Here is an 18122-nt window from a genome sequence, read left to right as displayed (position 1 = left end):
GGTTTCCTGTAAGCAGCAGAATGTTGGGTCCTGTTTGTGTAGCCAGTCTGTTAGTCTATGTCTTTTTATTGGGGAATTGAGTCCAGTGATATTAAGGAAACGTAATTGTTGCTTCCTTTTATTTTTGTTGTTAGAGTTGGCATTCTGTTCTTGTGGCAATCTTCTTTTTGGTTTGTTGCTTTTTCTAGGGCATGATTTCCTTCCTTGTATTGGTTTTTTCAAGATAATTTCATGTCAGTATATATGAGACTTTTTTTTTTTTTTGCACCATTCCTGGAGGTACTTCAATACCAGGTCAATACGTGGAGTGGACAGAGCAAGCTCTTATTCCAACTTCTACTTCCAAAAGTCTATTTAATACATTGTCCTCAGATAGAGGGCGTATCAGATATTAAACTAAGAAGAACAGACCTTAGCTTGATCTTAGCCAAAAGGCCCAGAAGCAATGAGATGTCTTAAAAGATGTCTTCATGGTAAGGCCTAATCTTTGAAGACTTGAATCAACTCAACCCCTCTTGTATTTCTGCTACTAGCCAAGACACCAGTGGAGCAAAATAAGCTAATAAGTGAGCATGTCTTCAATATAATTCACAATTGGGGATATCTAATACACTTCTTAATTAAAAATGCTTTTTATCTTTATATATGGGATTTTAACTACTAGTTATCTATTAATTATTTGTTTGTTTTTTACTTCGGTCCTATACTGTAATAGAACTGAAATTAATTTAGATATGTCATGGATATTCTATAGGCATTTTAAATCCAAAGAATTCATATGTGTTAATGTCATTCACAACTTTACATTCAAAATCAACAAAAACAAAGAGTTGTAGAGTTGCAATTTCAGGCTAGCTATAATATATACTTCACTTTGCAGGTGTTACTACTAACTACTAGGGCTCCATTCCTTTTTCTTGGCAGCATGAATATTGCAGTTTTGTAACTGCTATGTGGGAGAAGGGGAATCAGATTTTTTTTAAATCGTTATTCTTTAAACTTTTTTTTAAATAGTCCAGTGGTTATCCCCATCCCAGTCTGCCCTTTGACTGATCCCCATCCCATACCTCCTCCTCTGTCTCCAAGAGGATTTCTACCAGACCTCACCATTTCCTGGACCCCCAAGTCTCTTGAGAGTTAGGTGCATCTTCTTTCACTGAGGCAAGACCAAGCAGTCCTCTGCTGTATATGAGTTGGGGACCTCTTATCAGTTGAGGTATGCTGCCTTGGTGGCTAAGTGTCAGAGAGATCCCAGGGTTCCAGGTTAGTTGAGACTGCTGGTCTTCCTATGGGGTTGCCCTCCTCCTCAGCTTCTTCCATCCTTTCCCTAATTCAACCACAGGGTTCTCCAGCTTTTGTCCATTGTTTGGGTGTAAATGGTTGCATCTGACTCTTTCAGCTGCTTGTTGGACCTCTCTGAAGGCATCTATGCAAGGCTCCTGTATATAAACACACTACAGTCTCAGTAATAGTGTCAAGCCTTGGAGCCTCCCCTTGAGCTGGATCCCAATTTGAGCCTGTCACTGGACCTCCTTTCCCTCAGGCTCTTCTCCATTTTTGTCTCTGCAGTTCTTTTAAACAGGAACAATTGTGGGTCAGAGTTTTTTACTGTGTGATGGCAACCCCATCCCTCCACTTGATGTCCTGTCTTTCTACTGGAAGTGGACTCTTCAAGTTGCCTCTTCCCACTATACAGCATTTCATCTAAGGTCCCTACCTTTGAGTCCTGAGAGTATCTGTCCTCCCATCTCTCTGGTAAATTCTAGAGGGTCCCCCACCTCATATCCCCCAAGGCTGCCTGTTTCCATTCTTTCTACAGTTCCTCAGGGCTTCAGTCCTGTTCCCCACCCCACCCCAATACCTGATCATATTCCCCCTTTTCTTCCCTGTTCCCTCTACCACCCAGGTACCTTTCTCTCTCTGCCCTACCCAGCAACCCAGTGGTTGCTTTCTGCTCTCTCCCAAGTGGGATTGAGGAGTACTCACTTGGGCCCTTTGGCTTGTTAACCTTCTTGAGTTCTGTGGATTGTATCCTGGGTATTCTGTACATTTTTTGGCTAATATCCACTTATTAGGGAGTATGTACCATATGTGTCCTTTTGCATCTGAGTTACCTCACTCAGGATGATATTTTCTAGTTCCATTGTTTGCCTGCAAAATCCATGATGTCCTCATTATTAATAGCTGAGTAGTATTCCATTGTGTAAATAAACCACATTTTCTGTATCCATTCTTCCATTGTGGGACATCTGGGTTGGTTCTAGCTTATGGGTATCACAAATAAGGCCACTATGAATATAGGGAATCAGTTTTGAATCCAATCACTTTTCCCCACAAATTCAAAATTGCTGCCAGTATATATATTAAACCAATTTAGTCTTCAAAATATTCAGCCATTTCTTTCTGGTTAGGTTCAAGAATTTCTCAAAGATCTGCCAGCAAAGTGAGAAGGAAATTGTAACAATGCATAAAATCTAGTCAATTGATACAGAAGTGTTTCCCAAGTGCCTTTGCACATTTATCAAAAGCAAAGAATGTAAGAATGAGGCCAGAGTAAAGATTGAAGCATTATTCTCTAAAATTTTCACACTAACCTAGTGTCACTTTGCCATGTAGTCTTCAAAAACCTGTAAAAATATTGGCTTAAAATTTCAACTTAACATAGTTAACTAGGTCAAGTATTAGATATATGAATTACGTTGATATTAGTTTTCCTCTCATGCACATGTATCAAAGTATCATTATCATTACACATACACTTTGAATATTTGTCAACCAAATGTCAGCAAATGTTAAAAAATTAATTAAAATCATTCCGCTTTTAGAATATTTGCTTGAGGGAGCAAACATTTTTCTGCTTCTGTTTTTGTTTTTGGCAAAGCCTGAAACATTTGTTCTTTTGAAAGTATTTAGAAGTTAGGTGTGGTGATGTATGCCTATAAACACAACATTCAGGAGGATGAGAGAATTTCAAGTTCCAGGATAACCAAGACTACATAGCAGGACTCTGTCTCAAAGAGTACTTGGAGCTTGTAGACAAAGGAGCTGAAGTTATATTTTGTTATATTATATTGGGTTATATATTTTATTTGAGAGATCTGTCCATTATCATAGAGCAATTTAGAAAATATTATAATATTGCCAATCCTCATATGATTGAAAAGCAACAACTTTTTTTTCATATTGTTAGGAATTGTTTCTCCAAGCCGGGCGTGGTGGCGCACGCCTTTAATCCCAGCACTTGGGAGGCAGAGGCAGGCAGATTTCTGAGTTCAAGGCCAGCCTGGTCTACAAAGTGATTTCCAGGACAGCCAGGGCTATACAGAGAAACCCTGTCTCAAAAAACCAAAAAAAAAAAAAAAAAAGGAATTGTTTCTCCGTAAAATTGTATGAAATTTTAAAAGCTAAAAAGCTAAAAATATAAAAAAAATAAAGTCATTTCAATTAATTGGCTTTTTAATTGTGTAGCACTATGTGGGGAGTTCTGTCTTCTCCTACAAGAGAATACACAGGTTTTTGCTGATTTGGGTTGGTCTCCTCCCACGATGAGTCTTTTCTTTTAAAATCAAATGCATTAAATTTCTTCATTGCATCCAATTACTTTGTTAATTGAAAAGGACAGCATTCCACTTTCATTATATGTTCTCGTTTTCTACATTTCTTTTAATTTATGGAACAATAAAAAGTAAAGCATTGCAAAACCCAACTATTTAAAGAGCCATTTGGTACAGTCACCATTTGACCTTATTTATTTGAATTTCCCAGACTTCCTGTGATTTCGGTTCATCTCCCTAAGCATGGTTTGTTAGCTTCATTGGTTATTTTCAACAGCACATTAGAAGTCCCCTGAGATCTTGCTTTGTAGCTGACATTTGGTGCTGTTTCTGCTGTCACTTTTAAGATTTTGTACTTCTCCAGCTGTCACATTCTAGAGTAATCTGTTGTGTTGTCTGCATTTACAGACGCCAAGAAGCAGCTAGGAAATATGAATAAGAGTGTCATTACACTGATACTTCTAATGAGAAGTAGGTTTTGCTTTCTCTAATTAATAATAAATGGATAAGGGAAAGCAGTGAGACAACACCCAGAAGGTAATAGCAACCCATAGAATGAGAGAAAATATTTGCAAATCTTATAAGAGAGTTGTGGGCAAAGTACATGAATAATGATTGCACATCAATAATGAAAAAAAAATAAATAAGATAAAAGGGGCCAAGGTTCTCTAAAGAATGCACCTAAATGACCAGTGAGCAAATGAGATCAATATCATTAGCTATCAAGGAAATGCAAATCGAAACACAGAGATGTTATGTTACATTCACTAGTATGGCTCCAATAAAGAGGAATAGCAATGATAGGATTAGAGATATTGAAACACATGTAGATTGCTGCCAAAATGTTCAATGGTATGGTCATTGAAAAAAAAAAAAAACAGCTTCTTAATTGTTCACAAACAAGAAAATAGACATAGTTATTATATGACCCACTGATTTCTTTCATAATTATAATAAAAACCCACACCCACAGATATGTATTCAGTGTGTTCATGACAACATTAGTAATAAACCCCACAACATATTTATACAATAGAGAATTATTTATCCCTAAAAGAAGTAGGGTATTTTAAAGGCTGCAACTTGAAAATAGAGCTTTGCAACATTATCTAATTGAAAACTACCACAGATAAAAGACCAGATATTGTATAATTCTATTCCTTAAAATGTCTAGAATAGCTAAATTCCTAGAGATATAATGCACATTAGTAGTTGTAACTGGAGGGGAAGAGGAAATGACTAATGAGTAGAATTGGAATTAACAACTAATGACACTTACAAAATTCTGGAAAATAATAAAAGGCTTTGAATTATACACTTTATAGGGTCAATTTTATGATATGAAAATTATATCTCGATAAAATGGGATTAAAATAATTGAAGAAGAGAAAATAAGCTATATTATGTCCTTAGAGTGCTTCCAGATATACCCATACAAATTTCATGTATCTTCATATTTGATGTTTACAACAACTGCAACTGCATGTGTGCTGCAATCTTTCTACTTCACATATGAATAAACTAAAAGATAGCAAAGTTGCATAAAGTATTCTCCAAGGTACCAGGGCCTAAAATTCAAAAATCTGCATAGTGATCCAAAACCAATCTTACTTCTTTTCTGTATTTTAATTGCAGTTAATTATCACAGCATACAATTCATTAATGTAAATTAACCATCCATTCAGTAGTTTTGGGTGTATTCACAGATAGGAACACATCTCCATGGTTTCAGAGCATTTAAGTCATCATCAAAACAATCTCCACTTTCTAATGAATTGTATATGAATTATAGCTTAGTAAATTTGTTTTTAAAAACACTTAGTGACATTTAGCTATCAACACACTCCCCCTCCTCTTCCACATGCCAATCATAACTTGAATCACTGCATTCTCTTTTTAATCTCTTAGCATATATAGAACCAGGGAATTATAGACTTCTTTGTAAGAGATGGCCTCAAAATGTACTGTTTCCTCATACACCTAAAAAGCCAAGGAGGAACATTCTAGGTTTTGATTTGTCTTTGGAATCCCCTGCACTGTTTTAACGAGGAGCTGAGTAGTCTCAAAATGTAAAAGGGATGTTTCGCTTCTGGGAAAGATTGCAAAAACTGTCAGGAACACTTCTGGGGCTTTAAAATTGACATAATGCCCTCTAGCTAAATGGCTTTGCTAAGTGGCTTTGCCAGAAACCTTTCCTAGCCTCCTGTCCTGAAGCTACTGCTTTCCTCCTGACCCTCTTGACTTCAGTTTGAGTGTACGTCTTCCAGTTAACAAGTAATTTGGGGGAGTGTCAAAAGGTAACTAGTGTCCCCTGGGTTACAATTAACCTAAAATTAAAAGGTGGAGTTTAAAATCCTCATTAAGTATAAGGAAAACATAAAAGCTAGCTTCGGAATTGGACTTGGATTTAGAAAGTCACCTTTAAATTAATGAAACTGACTGTACTTCACCATAGAGCAAGCAAGTTATTTGAGAGAGGACTGAGGAGGAGGGAGAAGAGAAGAGAGAGAGGAGAGTGTGTATGTAATTTCATGTATTTTACTGGCTAATTAAAAATTAGTAGAGGAAAGGATCTTTCTAGGAGCTGTTTTCTATGATACCACTCATTCACTATGCACATAATGTCCTTCAGTTTTAATTAGCACTAATTTTTGAAATATGCTTGTGAGTGTTACATTATTTGAATTATGAATTAGTGCTTTCTCGTTAAACATGGTCCGATATTGGGAAGCATCCTATTTCCATAAAAAATTTGATGATTTATTTTTAAATGTGGAATAATAAAAGCAGTTGAGGTCTTTAAAAATGATTTACAGTGAACACTTACAGTCTGACAATAAATTCTCACTAATATGTACTTCTTATAATGGATGCCTGAAGATTATCAATTCTGAGCTAAAACTGAGAAACAATATAGGTACGGTTATTGCTATATAAACCTTAAACACCTGTGTTTTGCTGCATGGTTACCGCAGCTAAATGTTTAAAATATTTAATTATTCAGATTTGTTAATGCTTCTTTTAAAATGTCTTTAGAAACTATCTCTATAAGCTTCTTCTTGTAACATACACTTTTAAACCCCATTTTATCAAAGTCATTTTGTGGACCCCCTACAAACAGAATTATATAAATACAATAAATAATTTTCAAGTAAAATATTTGGAGAGAGATTCAAAATCATTACCACTTTAAACAACATTCATACCTGAATTGTTCCCATACATTTCCCAGAATATGAATGCCAATTATAGGAAGTGATATGCGTGTTTACTTACTTCATTAGCTTTTCTTTATTAAATTCCATGGATGCATGTGCACACATGCGCCCATACACACATACACACATACACTTGTATAACAGCTCACTCATTTATCTTTACCTTTCTGTATGTCTGGCTATTATGGATGATAGTTCATTGGTTTAGGTGTGAAATAGTTATGACCAGACTGACCCATAGTCAGCAAAGTATGTCTCTTGAGTTATCTAGAAATGAAGTTGATTGTGACAGTTCCTTTGTGACTTGAGGTATATGTTTCTATATATAGTACTTGGAGTTAAGGTTTCCTCATTTTTCATGGGTCGGACAAAAGATTATTGAATTTAGAGTCTATATTGCTGATCACTACACCCTAGGGCCAAGAGATCAGGCAAAAGATAACTGGCCTATTTGAGGATTGATTCCCCCAAGTTTGGTTGTCATGAGCTTTAGGCTTAGCCAAAATGTAGCAAAGGACAACTGAGAATTATATGGCTATTGACAGATATAGAGTAGGTATCAATTAATAGCATATTTTTCTTCTCCTTGGAAATGCATGTGCAGAGCCAAATTTATCAGTTCTCATCAAGATATCTAAGATATCTGGCAGTTTCAATTAACTGAGAAGAGAGCCATGTGGAAGCAAATCTGTTAGCTTTTTTAAAGAAAAGTATTGAAAAATGTATCCAAATGGATTTGTTTGTGGGACACTTAATTTCTTTTTGTTTACGTATTTACTTTATATCCCACTCCCTGTACCCTTCTTGGTCATCCCCTCCTACAATCCTTACATCATCTCCCTCCCTTTCACCTCTGAGTGGCTAAGAGCCCCCTGGCTCCCCCCTACCTTGGCACATCAAGTCTCTATGAGGCTAGGCACATCCTGTCTCTCTGAGGCCAGACCAAGCAACCCAGCTAGAAGAACCTATCCAACATACAGGCAACAGCTTTTGGGATAGCCCCTTCTCCAGTTGTTCAGGACATACATGAATACCAGGCTGAATATCTGCTTAATATGAGGGCAGAGGTCTAGGTCCATGCTCTTTGGTTGGTGGTTCAGACTCTGAGAGCCCTAAGGGTCCAGGTTAGTTAACTTTCTTCATCTTCCTGTGGAGCTCCTTTCTCCTTCAAGACCTCTTGTTCTTCCCTAAGAGTCCCTAAGCTCCATCTACTGTTTAACTTGGGTATCTGCACCTGTCTGAGTCAGCTCCTGTGTGGAGCCTCTCAAAGGACAACATGCTCCTGTCTGCATGCAAACATAACAGAATATCCTTAATAATGTCAGGAATTGGTCAGTGCTTGCCCATGGAACTGGTCTCTAGTTGAGTAAGTTATTGGTTGGCCATTCTTTAAGTCTTTTCTCTATCCTCTGTGCCTGCATTTCTTGTAGATAGGATACATTTGGGGTTGAAAGTTTTGTGGGTGGGTTGATATCTCTGTTGTTCCAGTGGGGTTCCTGCAATGGCTTCAGGAGTAAGGTAGAAGGGGTTATTAGTAGGTGAGCAACCTATATCATTTTCTTGATCCATGCATATGAGTAAAAATAAACAGCATAAGAATGTTAAGCTTTTATGCCCATTCTTTTCATTCTTCAATGCATTTATGAAATGAGAAAATATCTTTTTCTACTTGGTGGACCTTTTTTCAGATTAGTTTATATGACTGGAAACTGATCAGAAAATTTTGAATGTCTTTTAGATTTTAATGTTGCTTTTTCAATATTTTGGTTTTTTTCCAAAATACCTCCTACTATACAGGGTGCAAGGGAGGGAACTGATAGGTCTGCTTCATGTGGATTAAAAACTGGAAGCATATGTTTTAGTGTTTGGTAAATGAGAAATAGTTTACTAATACATATGTAGGGGGTCCTTTTAATTACAATCAATTAATGAAAAATTTTGGCTTAATCTGAATGAGTTATTGGTGTGCTTTAAACTCATGAAATACATGGATGATTTGATGGTGCCCCCCCCCAGGAGGGTTTGAAGCTTAGTGGTGATAAATCACTGTCTTGATCACTGAGAACAGATTACTTTCCACCTTCACTGGTCACAATGATGCTCTGAATATCCATGAGAAAAAATATGCATGCCCTGAAAGCTAATATGTAGCTTTTCTGAATCATGAAGGCAGATTTCCTAATTTCCATGCCATTCGATACAGAGGAACTATAGGTACAGTTGTAAGGCATATAGAAGAAACAAAATGTAAGAGCATACATGCATGCTGCCACCTTTCTCATAGATTAATACAGAGAAACATGGTTTAATCAAAACAAAACAAAACAAAACAAAACACCATAGCCATACTGTAGCTGTGGGATTTTGTATGATATTATTAGTTAGGTAATGTTGATAAAGTAAATTAATAATTGTTAAGAAGTGAATCACTAGTTAGACATTAACATAATGTTAAAACTATAGGACAATCATGTTTTTCAATGAATATCAACCAGTAAGACCCCCCCCCCCCAAGCTTCCAGGGACTAAACCACCAACCAAAGAGTACACATAGAGGGACCCATGGCTTCAGCTGGATATGTAGCAGAGAATGGCCTTATCTGGCATCACTGGGAGAGGAGGCCCTCAGTCCTATGTAGGCTTGATGACCTACTAGGGCGCTGAGGCAGGAGTGGGTAGGTGGGTGGGTGGGTCGGGGAGTGCCCTCATAGAGGCAGATGGAGGGAGGATGAGATGGGGGCTTGTGGAGGGGAAACTTGGAAGGGGAAATAACATTTGAAATGTAAATAACAAATAAAATGAAAAATAGTGTTATGCTCATGTACAGTTTATTTACAACACTTAGAAGAACACATTTGAATAGCACTTGAATATAATAGATAGAAATGAATGTTTTTCTAGCTTGCTATCTCACAACCAGGAACTTATATAGTCATTGATGAGTAATACTTTTGTTAAATAGATGCATCTCTATTTTTATTATGTTTTATTAAAGGATAGTCCATAGAATGACATGATTTTATAAGTTTTTAAAACATTTGTACTTTCAAAGATACCTATACCATATTTAATTGTCACAATCCAACAAATGTAAATTTTCTAGTCAGATATAACTTTTTTACAGGCAAATTCTGTCATTTAAAGTATTCTGACCAACCAGTTGTTCAATTCTAAGCTTGAATCTGACATTTGATATATAGTAATATCTAACACATTTATTTCAGTATCTAATAAGGTTTTTGAACCTTATTAGCTAATATTGTCTGTCCTCTCCCTAATGTTAAGCTCTACTAGATGATCAATCATGTTTCTTTTATCAGACTTATTTAACATCTACTGTATTCTAAGATTTTCACAATACCTTTGCTCTAAACTGGTAGCTACATAAAATCTTGTTTTCTTTTTCTTCCTGAAATAGCTTCTACCTCACCAAGTACAGTGCCTAATTTATTCCTTTAGACCTAAGAGGTTATTGCAGCATCATTCAGATATAAATTTACTTCCACTGACACATTTTTCTAGTATTTATCAAGAGTATTTTCAGGTGTGTTTTTTTCTTTAAAACAAGTTTTAAAATAGAAGATAAGTATGGATTTCACTCAAGAATTAGAGAGAGTGCCAGACATGAAGAACATATTAAGGATGGTACTGCTATTCACCTGCTAAGATAAACAACAGATGGGATAAGGAATTTAAGAAGGAAGACATAGAAAGGAAAATTAGAGTAGCAAGTGTCTAAGTTATCTTCTTAACTGTTCTTCATACACCCAATAAAACCAGTAAGAATCATCCCCACTAATTTCTGGCATTCACTTCAAGGTATATTGCTGCTTTTAAATTTAAATTCCAAGTATTTGATGAAAAGAAATTAATGATCAGTCGCAGCTCTCAAGTTGTTTCTTGCTTTTAAGATCAGTGAAGACATACTTAAAGCTATTGAATTTTAAAAGTGCCCATTAATTTAAGTATAGGGTGTATCTAGAGTTGAGAGGTTTTATTATGTAGCAAAAAAGTAAAACAATGATAGAATCTTTAAAACTAATTAAAACCTAGATATTCTGCTTGACTAGATGTATTTACATAATTCGTGTGACATTCACCCTTTTGGTTAAGTCCTATTTGGGTATATTCTCCTAGTTTCTCTCTATTTCATCCTCCTTACTGTTTATTCATGCTTTATTCACTTCTCTTCAACATTAGAATGCAAAGAGAAGATGTAATCTCATGAATAATACAATTCAAAAGGTATCCTTAACCTATTTGTTGAAGAGTACTTAGTCCTCTAATCTTACATTGCATTTTTGGTTATAGTTTATGCATTAGACTAAAACGAAATAGGAAAAAAATAATGTTGGCATCTAACACAACTATACTCACATTTACTGCTCAGAATGTACAGAGAATGTAAAGTGTTCCATTTTAAAATATTTATATGGCATAAAGTATAAGAATTAGAAAGGATCTTTGAGGACATCTCTACTTTTTAATTAAATGTAGATTGTTTTCTTTTAAAGTTCTTTCTTCCAATGACATCTGACATGAAAGTTCAGTGTGAATGGGAGAACATTAGGGTTCATAGTCTCTGCTCATTATTGGTTCTGTGAAAGCCCAGAGGTTCCATAGACTTTGAAATGAACTGATAGTTTCAGAGATATTGTGCAATGAACATGTGAACATAAGCCCAATTTTATGATTCCCAATAGCTACATTTGTGTGTTTTTTTTAAAATTTAGCAGAATTTCTTCTGTTCTAGAAGTAGTCAGTTTAAGGTGTCTATATGATAATACTGCAGCAGTGCCTAATAGTGAGCTGATGACCATAGGAAAAAAGAGAGAAAGGGATGGTGGGAGAACACTTCAGAAACAGAAACCTTTTTGCACATTGTACATATTCTAAGAGAATATCAGAAATATGGCCAAGTATTAAGAATGGGTAGGGGTGTTTTATTATTGATAATTCGTGCTTAACAATTCCATGAATGATATTAAAACAATATCAAAGTAAAGTGCCCGTTAATAGAAATAAGAATGAATTGGAGGTCAGATTGTCCCAACAGCAGAAGATTACTTTCTGAAAACATAGAGCAATATCTGGGGGGGGGGGGGAGCTTACTGAGGTCATGAGCCTAAATTTTATTGCAAAACTCCAAATGATGAATAGTATCAATTTTTCCTTCAGATCATATTTTAAAGAACCTTGGGAAGGATATTGCATATGGCAAAATAGATGTACTTTGTGAATACAAACAGAATTATGAACAGGAAAGTACTGGATCTAAAGAGAAACTTATTCACCAGGATGTATTATATTAATTAGGAGAAGAACTAATAGGATGACATATATTTACTGATGTTTCAAAAGATGATAACTAACAAGAAATGCCTATCCCAGGCTTACAAATGTGTTTTTGCAATAGATATGCTTTTTCAGTTTGCGTGAACTCTGCACAAATGTTAGAATGGGGCTGAAAATAAAATAGAAGTAAACAGGAGAGCATAGTTGACTTCTTGTGTGTGTGTGTGTATACACCCACATATAATATTTAGGAATATATATAGTGTTTAGAAATATATATCAATATTACAATATAATATATGATATATAATATGTAATATTATATATATATACATATATATATATTTCTAAACAGGTAAATGCAAACTGTTCAGTTTCTATAGCTTTTCCTTTAGAAGAACTTCGCTCTCTGAAATTTACAGAAATAAGTAAATATCCAGGTTTATACATTGTGGAAACTCCTATTTATGAAAAGACTATACAATTGTATATGTAAAGTTAGGTATGGAAATGCTTATGTAGAAGGAGACAATTAAAGTGAGAAGTCCTGAAGTTTAAACTTTAAAATTAAACCACTGTTGCATAAAAAACTCATTGGGATATAATTTACTATTTGAGGAGTACTGTTTTTTTTTTTTTTCAAAAACCAAAACCCTTTGATATTGAAATGGTTTGATATGCTATTAACACATATGAAACAAGTGACAAGATTGCTATCATCTGGTCAAAGAAAGACAGACTTAGAATGCACAGTTTGATAAGATGAGGTCTAAATTAGATCAATTAAACTTTGTTAGTGCTGTGACAATCTGGTATGTCATTATGTGTTGCATCCTGAGAAATATAGTTACAATTATTTTAAATCACTGATAGTACATTTAAAACCAATTAAATAGGAATTATCAAGAAATATATTAAACTGAGCAAGGTTAATAAGAAAAGGCTCAACATTTTTACAAATGCCCTCTAAACAGATGGTGTTCTGTGGCATGGAAGATGAAAGCTAGGATCAAAGTAAGTATGTTCTATAAACTGCATTACATTCTGGAATTACTCTACTTTTAGGCAGTAGGAATTTTCTTTTGTCTTAATTGATCACTAAATAGTGGCATCTGACTACCTTCATTATTATTAAGACTTTTTGTATACAAGCATAATTTCCCAAAATTTAGTCAATGACATTTTTCTTTATTGGATGCTCATGACCTACTCATATAAATACTAGCAGGAAATTAGAACATATAATAATAGTTTACCAATGATAGGCAAATGCAGATGAATCTTTCTAAAATTATTTTGTAGCAGCCCTGGGGGTGGAATGTGTGTGTGTGTGTGTGTGTGTGTGTGTGTGTGTGTGTGTGTGTGTGTGTTGCTAGCTCAAAATGGACTATGTTATGTGTCTATAGGACTGTTATAAAGAGTCATTACTTCATAACAATTACAACTCATTTAAATAAGACAGTGTGATAATCATTTTATTTTATTTTTTTAAAGATTTATTTATTTATTATATGTAAGTACACTGTAGCTGTCTTCAGACACTCCAGAAGAGGGAGTCAGATCTCGTTACGGATGGTTGTGAGCCACCATGTGGTTCCTGGGATTTGAACTCCAGACCTTCGGAAGAGCAGTCGGGTGCTCTTACCCACTGAGCCATCTCACCAGCCCGTGATAATCATTTTAATACTAATGATATATTGGTGGCATTTGAGGCTATTATTATCCACCTTTTATAGATAATGAAAGTAAGTCACAGACTCTACCTTTTCAAATATACAAAGTTTAAAATGGGATGTGGGGGAGCGGGTCTAGCTGCACAACACTAATGAATATCAGTTTAATATGGAAAATAGAGGGATACAAAAAACTAGCAAACAGCATTGAAACATCTCAGTGAGTAGCCAAGAGAAATATTTTACACAAAGAAAGATTAAGCTAATGACTAGAACTCCTTATCATAATAACTTACTAGAGTGTCTTATGTAAGCTAAAAAGAAAATATGAAACAAATATAAATGAGCCAATGTTAAAAAAAAACATAAAAATGCATCACATTTTTCTCATTCATGGTGATATGAATAGAATTAGAGAACATAAGTTGAGTGATATAAATCAGGTACAAAAAGCACTAGATATGAAGAATCTAAAATATATTTTCATAAAAGAAAGCAAATTAATGATCAGCAGAGGATGGGAATTATAAAGCAACTTCTGAACGTTCTGCACAGTAGAGTGACTACAGCTCTAAGTTTTTATGGGTTTTAAAAATCAACTACCAGGGAGGAATTTGTTAGGTTTCTAAAACAAACAAATGATTGTTAATTTTATGCATCTTCTATATGTACCAAATAATTGCGTTTTACACTTGATCGTAGCCAAAAGGCCGAGAAGTGATAAATTATTGCATTTTTCTCATAAATAAATGCAATTATTAAATGTCAAAAAAATACAGTTTAGCCTAGGAATAAGGGTAGGTGGCAGAACACTAGCCTAGCATGTGTGACAACTTGTATTATATCCTTAGCACTACCACATAAAATAAACTTGAAAGACTTAATTATAGACAACAAAAGTACAACCAGGAGGCCCCACTATTTTACTGACTAGATGTCTTAGAAAAATGATTACAGTTCTTACAGAAGTACACCTGTGAATATGGAGTTCCATATGTCAATGCAAATACTACAAGGTTCTTTCTCACTTGATTCAATTAGGACACTGTGCAGAATATTTGGCACCTAATCACTAAAGTCTGGAAAAAAAAACTACAGAAATGTAGTACAGAGGACTCAGATCATGCCAAGAGTCTAGAGATACTAATTTATAAGATTAAAAGGAGGAATTATATTCAACTAGGCTAAGTAATGACTAATGAGGAACATGAGAACTGTCTACAAGTGACTGAAGAACAAATATTCCAAACAGAGAAAGGACTCTGGGAATGGCCACATATGAAAGCAGACACTTTGACTAAAATTGAAAGGATTCTTTTACATACTAGCATATGAAACTACTTGGGTGGTAATACATAGTAAACTGAAAAGTAGTCAGAGCATAAAACAAAACAAAAATAGGAGTTTAGTGTGGGCTTTAGACTATAAGCAGGGCTTACAGAAGGTATGTTTAATATATTTATAGCTTAGATTAAATATTGTGTTTCTAGATTTCTATATCCCTTCCAAATGTCAAGGTATCTGTACATTGCACCTCATATTAGTGTCACAGTGCAAATTAGAGACATTGTATTTGGTTTCTTATTGTCTAATGATATGGAATACTTATTGAGGTTCCTGGGCTCTCTGTTCAGAGATGAGTCATCAGGGATAAACAAAACTGCTTTCCTGAGGTGAAAAACATTTCAACAAGGAGTTAAAAATGCTAATTGGGTGCTTTTCTAAACCTATTTGATGTTCATTTATGGAATAAATAAATGATTGAACATTGTTACTAACTCAAAACATGTTCATGTGTAGGATCAATAGAATCAAACCCCATCCCCAAACCAAAAGCTATCCCAAAATGATAACCACTTAAAAATGAAAAATTAATTCTTGACAATGGAGTTTCACTGGTGACACAAACTATACTTAAGGACAGATGCCATGCCCAGCAGTAGATGACCAACATAAAATGAACTCAGTGACATATTTGGAGTTCTTTGTCTCATAATGTTTTGTTGCAACATTTTTTTAACTTCATGGGTATTTATGTATATATTATGGCTTTCTTTTTTTTGTTTCTATTAGATTCTTGTGTGCACAAATGTGTGTATATCTGTCTATATGCATTTCTTATGTGTTTTCTTTGGTTAATTTAATTTTCTTCTGTTTTTCTTGTCCTATTCCAGTGTTTATTTTTATTTTATTTTATTTTATTTTATTTTTATTATTCTTAGACTCTTACCTGTTTTCAGTGAGAAAGGGTGTGGATTTGGATAGGAGAGGAGATGGGGAGGATCTCAGAGGAGTTGAGGGAGGGAAATCCATATGTAGTCTTACTGTATGAAAAAAAGTTTATTTTCAAGAAAAGGAAAATATGCTCATCTGTAAAATATGGTATGTAAAACCTGACTGCCCATAACTAAATATCTTATTCAATGAATTGAGGTGAAGGAAGACAAACACATGTGTTAATGGTGATTTCTTGCTACCTGCACAAGTATAGAATAGTGAAGCGTTTCCTTTGATTCCTCCTTTGTGCTTCCATGTCTTTCTATGAAAATCTCTTAGCAAAGTGCTGCCAGGAGTGGTTTAAGGAAGTAAGTAACCCAGAATAAGAAGCTGTACAAGAATTCTCCTTTGGATTACAATTAAGCCATTTTTCACATAGTGGAAGCTTGATGGTGCTGCTGAGAGAAGAAATAAATCATCTTATTTCCCAGCATCAATCTAGCAGCACATATAAAGATTATCTTATGCCATAGAGTGCCAGAATGCTTTCCTATCCTTTGGTTCTCTATCAGTAGAAAACATCCATCACCATAAAGCCAAAGCACCAGCTAGTCTTTAGAATAATCTCATTGGTGTTCCATGTTTTTCAAGATGTTGTAGTATATCAGAATGTAAATGTACTACATCTCAACTATTTTCTCCACCATGTATTATAGTTGAACACCATAGTCTTTGTCTTTGTAGTTACCCTTTGAAATCTGAATATTTGATGTTGAGAGGCTACTATATTATACTAGAGTTGGGATTATCAGTGAAGAAGTTGACATAGTGTTATAGTCACCCAAATGTGTAGAGAAGTCTTGGCTTCATCAAATATCTACTCCCTATTGGACTTATTGGGATATTTTCTGCAATTCTACTAAGTTGTTAACAATTAACTTTATTTTTATGTGAAGATCATTCTGGAAAGTAAAGTATCCACTAGTGCTAATGTTGGCAGTGAAAAAAAGTGCTACATTTTTAGCCAGAAAATGGCTTTGTACATGACTTTTGTCTTGTATTTATAGAATCGTTAAGGGCATGAAAAAGGTCTGTTAAATTTGTCGGTTATACTTGAATTTTATGAGGGAAATTATATGCTAGAATAATGTTTAAGTATGTGAGGAGCCAAGAAGGTCACAGGACCTTTCTCTTGTGAATGGATAAGGTGGACTCTCATCCCATTATGGCTCTCTTTTAGAAACAATAGTATGTCAGAAACAATAGCCCATTGCTCTTAGTGCATAACTTCATGCTACTCCAGGGAATGCAGGTTAGTAATCTGCTTACAAACAATCAAATCATTATTAAAATTCCTCAAAACAATTGAAAACTTAGGGTTGTTATTATTTGACATTTTATAAATTCAGATTCAGCAGTCAGTATCGTTATACATCAGGACAGGACACAGACTCATGAAGTCACTTTAAGAACAGTCAAAATGGTACTATTAAATCCATACATCCCAATGGAAGTTGTTTCTCAATGGTTTTTATAATGTAGTAGCAAAAGTAGGTGATGCTTACTGTAATCCTGTTACTCTAATCATTTCTACAAAGAGATCTGGGAAATTGAATTTGAGTTAGAATTGAAAACTTGAGCACAACTTAATGTTTCTGTATTCACTTTCTATACCCCCAAATGCATGTCTAAGGATATCCTGTAAATTTTATTTTTTTTCTTTTAATTTTAGGAATTTAAATGTCCTACTCTGAAATCATATTTTAAATAGTAGTATATGAAAGCAATCACCACATGCTAGATAGAACACTTGGCTTTCACTATAATGGATGAAAATATTAATATAGAAGCATCCATTTGTTGTTAATTTGTCATATGTCAGGCACTTGGTAATCATTTTACATCCATTATCTCATTATTCCTAATGATGGGCCCATGAGGAATTCTTGTCACTGAAAGCCTTTGGTCTATTTAAAGTGACAAGTCATGGAGGGTTGAACTGGATGCTTATTTAGGATGATCGAAAAATCACTTAATGTTTTACTTACAAAATGTATTAGGCATTTTTCAAAGTAACTGTGTTTCCCTTTTTCTTAGAATAAAAACCAACCAAACAAACAAACAGAAAGATTAATTTAGAATATATGCTAAGTCAGCTAGATAGT

General features: G+C 34.7%; 1 protein-coding gene and 1 non-coding gene across 6 annotated transcripts in view; one reads left to right on the top strand and one right to left on the bottom strand.

Moving 5' to 3' along the window:
- Tenm1 (teneurin transmembrane protein 1) overlaps window positions 1–18122 on the top strand; it is an 811210-nt gene that overhangs the window by 165882 nt on the left and 627206 nt on the right. Inside the window, exon 1 of one of the 5 annotated variants that reach the window (XM_021153952.2) lies at window positions 13040–13081. The exons of the other annotated variants lie outside the window; for them this stretch is intronic. The gene's annotated coding sequence lies outside the window, so the exon portion shown is untranslated. Of the gene's footprint in view, window positions 1–13039; window positions 13082–18122 lie in introns of those variants that run through there. 5 annotated transcript variants of the gene reach the window in all.
- LOC115030228 lies at window positions 258–447 on the bottom strand. The gene has a single exon (XR_003835831.1). It is a non-coding gene; the product is annotated as a U2 spliceosomal RNA (small nuclear RNA).

This window comes from Mus caroli, chromosome X (genome assembly GCF_900094665.2).
Source record: "Mus caroli chromosome X, CAROLI_EIJ_v1.1, whole genome shotgun sequence".
In the NCBI taxonomy this organism is placed as follows: Eukaryota; Metazoa; Chordata; class Mammalia; order Rodentia; family Muridae; genus Mus; species Mus caroli.
The sequence above is the reverse complement of the archived record's forward strand: the minus strand, read 5'-3'. Positions and strand labels throughout refer to the sequence as shown.